This window comes from Gracilinanus agilis, chromosome 3 (assembly GCF_016433145.1).
Source record: "Gracilinanus agilis isolate LMUSP501 chromosome 3, AgileGrace, whole genome shotgun sequence".
Lineage (NCBI taxonomy): Eukaryota > Metazoa > Chordata > Mammalia > Didelphimorphia > Didelphidae > Gracilinanus > Gracilinanus agilis.
The window spans coordinates 542259083-542270575 of record NC_058132.1 but is presented as its reverse complement, the minus strand read 5'-3'; positions in this window follow the sequence as shown (position 1 = coordinate 542270575).

The window sequence follows — 11493 nt, the reverse complement described above, 5'->3', positions numbered from 1 at the left end:
TGCAATAAAAATAATAATTAGTAAGGGCACCTGGACAGGCAAATCAAAAACCAATTGGAAATTAAATAATATGATTCTCCAAAACCAATTAGTCAAAGAAGAAATCATAGAAACAATCAATAATTTTATTGAAGAGAATGACAATGATGAGACATCCTACCAAACTCTGTGGGATGCAGCCAAGGAAGTACTCAGGGGGAAATTTATATCCTTGAGAGCATATATTAACAAATTAAGGAGGGCAGAGATTAATGAATTGAGCATGCAACTCAAAAAATTAGAAAGTGAACAAATTAAAAATCCCCAGATGAAAACTAAATTAGAAATACTAAAAATCAAGGGCGAAATTAATAAAATCCAAAGTAAAAGAACTACTGAATTAATAAATAAGACTATAAGCTGGTAATAAAACTGGATCTCAACAATTGGAAAACCATCAATTACTCATGGGTAGGAAGAGCTAACATAATTAAAATGACCATTCTACCCAAATTAATTTACCTATTTAGCACCATACCTATCAAATTACCAAAAAACTTTTTCACTGAATTAGGAAAAACTATAATAAATTTCATTTAGAATAACAAAAGATCTAGAATATCAAGGGAAATAATGAAAAAAAATGTGAAGGAAGGGGGCCTAGCAGTACCAGATATTAAACTATACTATAACGCAGCAGTCATCAAAACAATATGGTACTGGCTAAGAGATAGAAGGGAGGATCAATAGAATAGACTTGGGGTTAATGACGTCAGCAAGGCAGTGTATGATAAACCCAAAGAGCCCAACTTTTGGGACATGAATCCACTATTTGACAAAACCATTGGGAAATTTGGAAAATAATATGGGAGAGATTAGGTCTAGATCAACATCTCATACCCTACACCAAGATAAATTCAGAATGGGTAAATGACTTGAATATAAAGAGGGAAACTATAAATAAGTTAAGTGAACACAAAATAGTATACCTGTCAGTTATCTGGGAAAGAAAAGATTTTAAAACCAAGCAAGTGTTAGAGAAAATTACAAAATGTAAATTAAATGGTTTTGATTATATTAAACTAAAAAGCTTTTGTACAAACAAAAATAATGCAACCAAAATCAGAAGGGAAACAACAAATTGGGAAAAAATCTTTATAACAAAAAACTCTGACAAGGGTCTAATTACTCAAATATACAAGGAGTTAAATCAATTGTATAAAAAATCAAGCCATTCCCCAATTGATAAATGGGCAAGAGACATGAATAGGCAATTTTCAGATAAAGAAATCAAAACTATCAATAAGCACATGAGAAAGTGTTCTAAATCTCTAATAATTAGAGAAATGCAAATCAAAACAACTCTGAGGTATCACCTCACACCTAGCAGCTTGGCTAAAGTGAAAGAAGGGGAGAGTAATAAATGTTGGAGGGGATGTGGCCAAATTTGAGCATTAATGCATTGCTGGTGGAGTTGTGCACTGATCCAACCATTCTGGATGGCAATTTGGAACTATGCTCAAAGGGCTGTAAAAGAATGCCTGCCCTTTGATCCAGCCATACCATTGTTGGGATTGTACCCCAAAGAGATCATAGATAAACAGACTTGCATGAAAATATTTATAGCTGCACTTTTCATGGTGGCAAAAAATTGGAAAATGAGGTCATGCCCTTCAGTTGGGGAATGGCTGAACAAATTGTGGTATATGCTGGTGATGGAATACTATTGTGCTAAAAGGAATAATAAACTGGATTTGAAATGATTCACTGGGGAGACTAGGCACATATATCTTGGAGATTTCAACATGCTTGTCTCCCAATAGAATCACAGGAGCTGGATTGTGAAAGGGAATTTTTATTTCCTTTGTCTATTTTAAGTTAATCAATGAAGACTTTAAAGTATCCCTACTCAACACTTAGTCCCTAACAAAGAAACTTCACACCCTAAAAGGCCAGAAGCACTGCCCCCCCAACCCCAGCCCAAGCAGTGCTAGGCAAATTGCAAGGCTGTGATTAATTCCTGAGATGTGTTGAGGAGAGCTGATGGGTGGAGAAAACTGTATATAAAAGGGATCCTGAGAGAGTTTTGCTCTTGGGATTCTTGAGCTGATTCATTGCTTGATGGATTCTTGGGTTTATTGTTGGTGGTCTCATCCTCATGTGCACTGAAGATATAAGAGGGGGATGTTAGCTGATATATGGGGTGTGCTCTGGTAACCCCCTTACCTCAATGGATATGGATCCAATCCACTCACTCCACCCCCTCCTTGCTAGGGAGACTCTTGGGGTATAGCACATGTGGAGGTTCCCCAAAATGGATGTGCAGGGTAGAGAGGATAGAGGGAGATGTTGGGAGTTGATTGAGAACCAAATGGCTCCCCGAAATTACCCAGAGTTGCATTATTTGGAGGCAAGCCTCCCCCTACCCCAAAATGACTGCCCACCAATATGGAGTTTGTGTTCCTTTTACACACCACCCACACAATGCTGCCTCCCACCTTGAAAGCACTCTTCCAATTGTCTTAAGAGAACTCAACTGGGGTTTGTTCAGGAACAAGGTATTCAGGGATTAAAGGGAAATATTTCAGGAAAGAGGATGAAAATATTGATAATCTATTCTCAATCTCACCTGGGGTTGAGCAGTGCCTAGATTTCTTCTGTAACTTTCAATCTTAGTTAAATGTCTCAGCACCCCAGTAAAATGCCTATCCTAAAAGGTTATAAATGGCTAAAGAGGGAAGGGCAATAACTAAACCCAACCTAGGCTTAGTTAGCCCCAAGGGCCAACTTCCCCCACCACCTACCCAGAGTCTCTGACTCCTTGGCCACAGGGGAAACTGCAATATTTGTCTTCCCAGATGTTCACTGAAGACGTAGAATCAATTAGGTTGGCTTCAGTAGCAGAAGATCTGGTAAAATCTCAGATTTGTTTTTTTTTTTTTTTGAGATATTCAAGGTCTCAAGGAAACATTGCCTCCCACCTCCCTGTTCTTCCTCAAAGGGTCCAGAAAGCAGTGAATGACCATTGGTTTTCTGTTCCCAGAATTCTCAGTCTCAGCCCAACTGCCAACTCTTCTGGGTCCTCAGAGTTCCATCAATTGCAGTCTTGCTTGGCCCTTTAATCTATTACAATTCCCCCTTTTTAATTCTGTGGATCTTCAACTGTAAAATTCATGGGTGTCTTATCTACACTAGAGTATCTAATCTCTTCCCAACTTTATTCTTCCCCACAAAATAAAAAATCCTTATAGTTATCCTATTCCTATACTATTGCTATTCTTCACTAAAAAGTGTTAGGAAAGTAGGTAGAGGGATAACAGGAAATGCATAGTTCCAAAAACATTTCCAAAAAGTAAAACAATATTGTAACAACAATGAAAAGTTTTGCCAATGTACACAATGTCTATCTTTTGCTATGGAACAATTTTCTTTCTTTACAGATTCCTAAGTTACTTTTCATGCCTATGTTTATTAATGATATCCTTAACTAGCTTCCATTTTGCATTCATATCCTATTCATTAATGTCATAACAATACAGATAAATGTTCTTACTCCTAACTATTATTTCAAATATACTTTTAATGATCTATGTTTTTAATACAATGTTATTTTTATATCAAGAATATGGGTTAGTCCATTAGTACATCTATCATCTTTTTAACTAGTCTTAACTTTATGTTTCTTTATTCTTATTCTCTCCCTAATTCTCACTGGCTAGAATTTTGAACTTCCTCTGACTGTCTATTGCTTTCCCTATAAACTATTTCCTAATTATCTCTATTTTTATTAGTTTGTTTAGTATTTACATGGTTTGGGACTATTTACATTCTACTCTATATTTTCCCAAATTATGTTACAGATATTTATAAGATTTTACACTATGTACATTCTTTTTGCAAGCTGCATTCCAGTGTTAACCAGATACAAGGCTTTATAGCTTTATATTTGGCTAACACCTTCATGAGTTGCTAACTATTTATATTGATGTACATATATATCTATATAAATTTTTATGATACAATCTTCTGACACTTTTTTATTTACACAAAGTGTTGGCTAGTTATTAGTTTTTTGTTGTGGCTTATATTCTTTTTATGTGCTGTGGATGTATATACTTACATTTTGCTTCATGTACATTGTGTTTTCTTCTTGTATTGTCTGTAGATTCGTTCACTGATGAATTTATATGATGTGCATGGAAATTTTTCCCTATCATGTGATGTTAATATGTGTTTTTGTGTTATTGGCACACCAGTTTTAAACATCCCGTTTCCTGCCCTTCTGGCAAAGTTCACAATTTTTCTCAGTTCTTTTGGAGGTATTTTTCTTTGCATCAGTCTTCCTCATTGATTTTCTGGTTTTGCTGGTTTTCTTTTGTCATCTTTTCTGTTGACTGCCACATGTTTGACTGATATCATACATTTTGTGGTATGGGTTTTGGGACCAGATACCAGAACATGTGAATTGTGTTGATTTGTCAGTTGTGTTAATCAATTGTATGTGGATTTATGGTTTATGCACCTTTTTCATATTTATATTTTTTGATAATGGGTTTATTGTTCTCGTTCTAACTGATTCAGATGTTCTGTGAATTGTTTCTCTTTCTTTACATGACTAGTGTAATACCATGAGTCTCTGTCTTGGACTTATCACAGCCAGAGAAGTGAGCAAGACCTGATGTGGTCGAGTCCATTTTACTTCAAGTGGTGACTTTCTATCAAAGTTCTTTAAGTACATCATGTCTCCAGGTTTTACATTGTGGATCTCAAAATCAATGTGCTGTCTTTGCTGCAAAATTCCTAGCTCATGCAGTTGTCAGTCTCTTTTGCAAAGCAGATATTGTTATGTTTGTAATAACAGAGATGTTTGGGATGCTGATGGACTGGCCTGGGCTAAGAGCCAGAAAGTCTCACCTCTCCTCCACAAACAGGCTTGAGTGAGTAGGGAGGGGGTAAGGTACTACTTGCTCTCAAACCCCTCCCCCCAAGCAGTTGGTTTTCAGTTGAAAATGGAGACAGGGCAGTGTGTCTTCAAGCAAGATTCAGCAAAGGCAAATTTTGAATGATGTTCCCTTTCTCAAACTTATATTCCCCACTGGTCTGATTGAGGAACAAAGGAGTAGCTTGATCTCTTGATGTTAAAGACTGAGAGGGATCTGACTTCTTAGGCTAGCAACTGACAGGAGCCAAGCTTAATGGCTGTAGTGAGTATGCCCAAATAATACTCAGGCACTGCTACTAAAGATAAAGCTTATATTGATAAAGAAAGAAGGGAAGGCAGGGAGGGGTGTCAAGGATTTGTATAAAACTGGGAAGCCCTGAACTGTCAGGTAGGAACTGCCTCTCCCCCCCCCCCCTGCCCGGAAGGGAGTGGCAGACCTTTAGCTAACTTGCCCTCAAAGCTAATTGTAATTAATCCTAATATCTAAATAACTAAATGAATAATAAAATGCTATTGCAATGAAGGTTTAATTTCACTAGACAGGCAAACTCATGAGTAGAAACCGCAATGGCTTTTGCCACTATGATCTCCCAGGCAAACCCCAAACCAGGAACCGTGAGCAGAGAGACCTGCTCACCTCAACTCCCAGGAATCAACTGTTTAACTCCTTTACAACTGTCCCCTCATATATAGTTCTCCAGTGGGGGTCACCCAGAATTCTGGGTGAGTCTTGACCCTGTACCTTGCAGGAATTCTACCCTGCCATTTTCATAATACAATATATAATTGTATAATTTGCAATCTGCTGTTAACATGGACGAATATGCCAGTTTGCATGTCTTTCCTATCAATACTGCATGACCATACAAGGATTCAAAGAGAGATATGTGGAGATCTGTGCTTTGTTTGGTTCTCAGATAATATAACATGATAGGCAAGGCATCTGACCACTTTAGGTGAGTTCCTAGACAGACCTTACCTATCAGTATTTTGATTTCCCTATTGAGCCTTTCCACTTACCCTGCTGAGGCAGGATGATAGACTGTGTGGAAAGATCCCTTTATCCCCCAATTTTTATAAACTCCTTGTAAAATATGATGGATAAAATGTGTTTCTTTCTCTGAATATATCAGGATGATTTCTTTTAACAAGGACTTTATAATAAAGGCTGCATCATTCTTTTTGGCAGAAAATTGGAATGATACAGAGAAGATTTTCCAACTATACACACCTCTGGCCATCTAGTCGAACAATCAATGATGACTAGACAGTATTTGAATCCTCTATCGCTTGGCATATGGATATAATCAATCTGCAGAGTTTCAAATGGAGTCTGAGCTAATAGTCTCCCACCTAAACCTTTTCTCCTATAACTCACTTGATTAAATTTCATGCATATGTTGCATTTCTGAAAGACTCTTTTTGCAATAGGGGTTATATTTGGGGCAACCCAGAACTTTCAAACCAAGCTGATGACTGACTAGGTGCCATAATGCTTCTTTTCATGGATTGCATTACACACTGGGAAATACAAAGCTTCTGGCAGAATGGGCTTGCCTAACTCTGCAATCTAGATCCCTTCTACTAGTATGGCCCCAAAGTCTTTCTCCCATTTCTGAACCTCCCTGGGATCATAAACTTGTTTCAGATTGTCTTCTTCCATCAGGGTAAAGACCAAAATATGGGCAGGGCCAAATCTAGCACCATATTTTGTAGTGATGTTGGCCCTGTGATTGCCTAATGATGTTTTATCTAGCCCTTTCATGTGATTTTTTTGCATTGCATGATCGCCACTTCTTTAGGTAAATATATCACTTCAAGAAGCTGCAGAATAAGGTCTCCATAAGCAATGGCTTTTCCTCTAGATGTTATAAAACCCCTATGCATCCAGATTTCTCGCATGGCATGGAGTACATTAAATGCATATCTGCTATCCATGTAGATGTTGACTATATTGTCCTTAGATATTTGCAGAACTCTTAACAACCTGATTATTTCTGCCCCTTGAGCACTGACAGTATTTGGTAAGGTACCACAAAGTTTCTGTCTGAGTCAGCACTGCTGCTCCTACAAACTTTTTCCCTCTGTGCATGTATACAGAACCATCATTATAGAGTTTGAATTCTGTTTCTTCTATGGGTGTGTCTTTTAAGTCTGCCCTTCTTTTCTGTACTATCTCCAGGGTTTCTTTGCAATCATGCACAGGCTCTCCCAATATTGCTAACTGAGGAAGCAGAGTCACTGGATTAAGGGACTGACAATATTTTAATCTGATGTTTTCATTGTTTAAGAGTATTAGTTCATATTGAGCCAGTCTTTGTGGAGTAAATGCATGTAGATTGCTGTTTTTAATCATGCTCTCTATACTATGTGGCAAGTATACAGTCAACTTGCTTCCCAATACCAAATCATATGCTTTTTTAATCATTGGCACTGAAGCTCCAATTGCATGAAGCCAATGAGACATCCCTTTCTCTCTTGTATCAAACTGGGAGCTATAGTATGTAACTGGTCTTAAATTTTGTCCTAGGTATTTCCCAAGCACACCTGAAGCTGTGCCCTTCTACTCAAGGACAAACAGGTGAAATTCTTTGGTATAATTGGGGATTTCCAGGGCAGGAGCTGTGAAAACTGCACTTTTAAGTTTAGAGAGTGCATTCTGATGTTCTTTTGAGAGTTTCAGGGTTCTGAGACAGAGTTCCTGGTCAGATCACTGAGACATCTGGATATTTGGCTTTACCCAGGAATCCACTATCCACAGAAACCTGTCACTCCCCAAAATGCACACAGTTGTTTCTTGGTGGTTGGCACACACAGTTTTTGGATATCTCCCATCCTCTTTTGAGATATCTTCCTTGTGCCCTCCTTCAATATGAATCCCAGATATTGTACTCTAGGTAATAACCATTGCAGCTTGGACTTTAATACTTTATGTCCCCTTTGCACAGCTCTTGCAAAAGAGTCACTGAGTCTCTCTGATAGATTTTTGCATTTGGGCTTGCAGTCAAAATGTCATTGATGTAGTGGAGCAGTTTGCTATCTTAGAATTTTATATTTTTTTAGATCTCTTTTTAATATTTGGCAGAATATTGTTCCAGAATCGCACTAACCCTGTGGAAGTCTTCACCATGTGAACTGATTGAATTTCCACACAAATGGAAAGATATTCTGACTGTCTTTAGCTAATAAGATAGTATGATAAGCCCTGCAAAAATGAAACACACTAAAATATCTTGCATTGCTAGGGATCTTAGATATAATTTCATTAGGACTTGGTATGACATCATGACATTTTTTCACAAAGTTATATACTGCTCTGAGATCCTGTATTAGCCTCCACTGAACCTTGCCTTGTACAATGAGTTTGTTGTTCTTTATGACCAAAATTGGGGTATTAAAATCTGAAATAGTTGGAACTAGGATTTTCTGTTTCAAGAGACTCTCTATAATTGGCGATATGATCTCTATAGTTTCTTTGCTCAACCTATATTGGGGAATCTTTGGAGATAATTCTACTTTAACTTCTATTTGTACTGATGTGACTGATTTTAAAGTGCCCACATTGCTGGAATATTTTGCCCACACCTCTTTTGGTACATTATTAGGGATTTCATATATGGATCCTATTTTTTGCTCTTGGCCACTTTCTGCTATTTGCTCTAAGAACAATAATAGACGATGTTTGAGTGACTGTTTAGGCAAATGCAGATAAATGTCTCTAGACTCATTACACTGGATGGCAGCTCCAATTTTGTACAAAAAATCACATACAAGCAGGTTGGAAGGGCATCCAGGGATTAATAAAAATATGTGATCAATGCTAAAGGGTCCAGGGTTTACCATTTTTGTTCTTAGTTTTAGTAACCTCTGGATTTGTCTCATAGCCCCTTTCGCTTGTACAAACCCAATGATTTTGCTGTGTTTTGGAGATGTTTTGAGGACACTCCTTTTAGCCCCTGTGTCAATTAGCATGGGATATATTTTGTTTTCAACCCTAATAATGACATTTGGCTCTCTGTTTTCATTTTCTCGCTGAACTTTCACCTGTTGTTTGTATGGTGTCCCATTCCTTCCCTTGAGCTATATCCATCCCAGTCTGTTTCCCTCCAATACTGTTCTCTTCCCCTGTGAATGTTGCTTCCCCTTTTAATGTTGTGTTTTGATTTGTGTCATTTGTTGTTGATTGTTTTTTTTACTGCTGTCCCCAGTGATAGTATTGATTGTTATATATGTGTTTTGCAAGGTGCTGTTAATATTCATTTTGTTTTGACTCAAAGAAAGCTTGTCTGTGAGTAAAAAATTCATTGCATTGCTCTTTTGTTTCTTTGCAGTTTGCATTAGCAAGATTGAAATCCAGTAAACTTGATGGATACATGTTGCTATCTGCATCAGTAGACAATGCAGGTTTTATATTGGTTTTGTTTCTTTTTGTTGCTACTCAGCTTTTGTATGTGTGTTATTTCTCTTTTCCTTTCATTTTCTCCTGCATAAATTCATTTGTCTGCTTGCTCTTGGGATTCCTTTAATCTGCTTGATCTTTCTGCATGCTTTTTTGTGTCTTTGTAAGTGGAAAGGATTGGTTTTCCTTGGATGGAGCTTGTCCTAGGAGATAGTGCAGGAACAAACTCTTTGCTTTTTGGATTTAACTTTGAAGTTATTATGATTTCCCAATAACTTATTTCCATTATCACTTTTCCTTTCATCTTGGAGGGGGTGTTTGCTTGTTTGCATGTCTAAAGATCTTATTTCTAATCTTTCCTTCCCTATCCCATATGTAAAGATTTGATTTGCTTTTTCTGTTTCCTCAGCTATTTGTGTTTTAAGTTGATCAGAACATCCAAATGATTTATTTTTATAAGTTTTGTGTTTTCTTTTCTTGCTAAGTGCTCTTGTGGTAAGTTTTTTGCCATTGTGATTTGATTTTGCATGTCTATGGAGTTTTTGTGTGTATGTGTTAATGATTTCAAGTTTATTTTTGCTTCTTGTGATTTTGTCATTTGTCATTTGAGAATTTACTTTTTTGTTCAATATATTGACATGTTAAAATTTTAAGTGAAGTTTGCCGCTTAATGAGAAAATAATTTTAAGAAGAAATTTAGAGAATGAATAGTTTAATTATCATGTTAATTAATTATCAATTTTCCTAAAAATCTGGATGATATCTTTTCATTGCCAAAAATAATTACAACCTATATCTAAAATTAAAACACTTCATAGTTAGTTGGCATCCTCCTCACATATGTAAAGTTGAAAATGGTTGGACAATAGTTATATGAAATTGTGTGGTTGCCAATATTTATTATCTCTTGAGTCAGAAATTTATTTACAAAATATAGAGGAAACAATAAAGTAGAGAAATGTGAAAGGGATAGAAACTTTATCTATACTATCTTAATCCAGGCAGAGATTAATTAGCTCTCAACCAGGAAGGCCAGTAGTGAGTAATGACATGGCCTCCTCCAAGATGGAAGCTAGTCTTTCCAGAAACTAGGAAAGGAGTCAACCTTTTACTCACCCCACAAAGTAGTTCAGGATTCAGAGTCCAAGTTGAATCCAAGCTTCAAGCCCACAATACAAGCCACAATACAAGCTAATACAAGCTAAGCTCTCTTGAAGATTCTCTCCAGTCAGAGACTTCAAGAACTACCGGGAAACTCAGCTCCTTGATGAAACATTAAAATAAGATTTTTACAAAGCACCTTTTACCTATGCCATAAGATATTATATGATTCTGAGGCCTCTAGAAGCCCTGAGATTTCATATTTCTATGACTCAGATTTTTGAAAGCAGAATTGAATAACAGGTTCATTTAAAAGAAGTTTATTTCTTGATTCTCTTTTCTACAACACTACTCTCTCTCCATCCAAGGGGAAATTTAACACATTGACTTTAATTTGATTTAAGATTAGGATATTAAATTCATACTCATTCAAATTAAAGAATGAACAGGTTACATGTTAATGCATTCTATGATGTACTCTCAGTTTCATATATAACTATTCCATAATAGTATTTTACCCTGTAAATTGTCAAATGCAATTATAAAGCACATTCTGTTAACAATGAAGGTAATTAGTGTCAGCAATATACTTGTTGAAAGTAAAAACATGTCACTCCTATAATTAATCTATATAATTTATCCTACAATAACTTATTCAGGAAGTACTCATGTAACATTACAGAAGATGACAGAAAAGCTTATTCACTGATATTTGGAGAGTAATTAGACTATGTCTGTAGCAAAGTTCAAATAGATAAGATGGTCTGGATTATGAAATTTTACTATTAAAATGAAAACTTTTTACTGGGAGTAACTTTAAGGGAAAATTGTCAAACTTTAATCTTTCTTTCTAAAATATTACTAATTTTTAACATTTCTTTTCTTAAAATTTCGAGTTCCAAATTGTCTCCCTCTGTTTCACAACTCTCCCTCATCTTGAGCAATATAGCAATTATATATGTCAAAAAATACAAAGTGAACATTTCTTTGCTATGTTGCAAAAATAAAAAAAGAAAATTAAATATGTACATATACATACACACACACACACACACACACACACACACACACA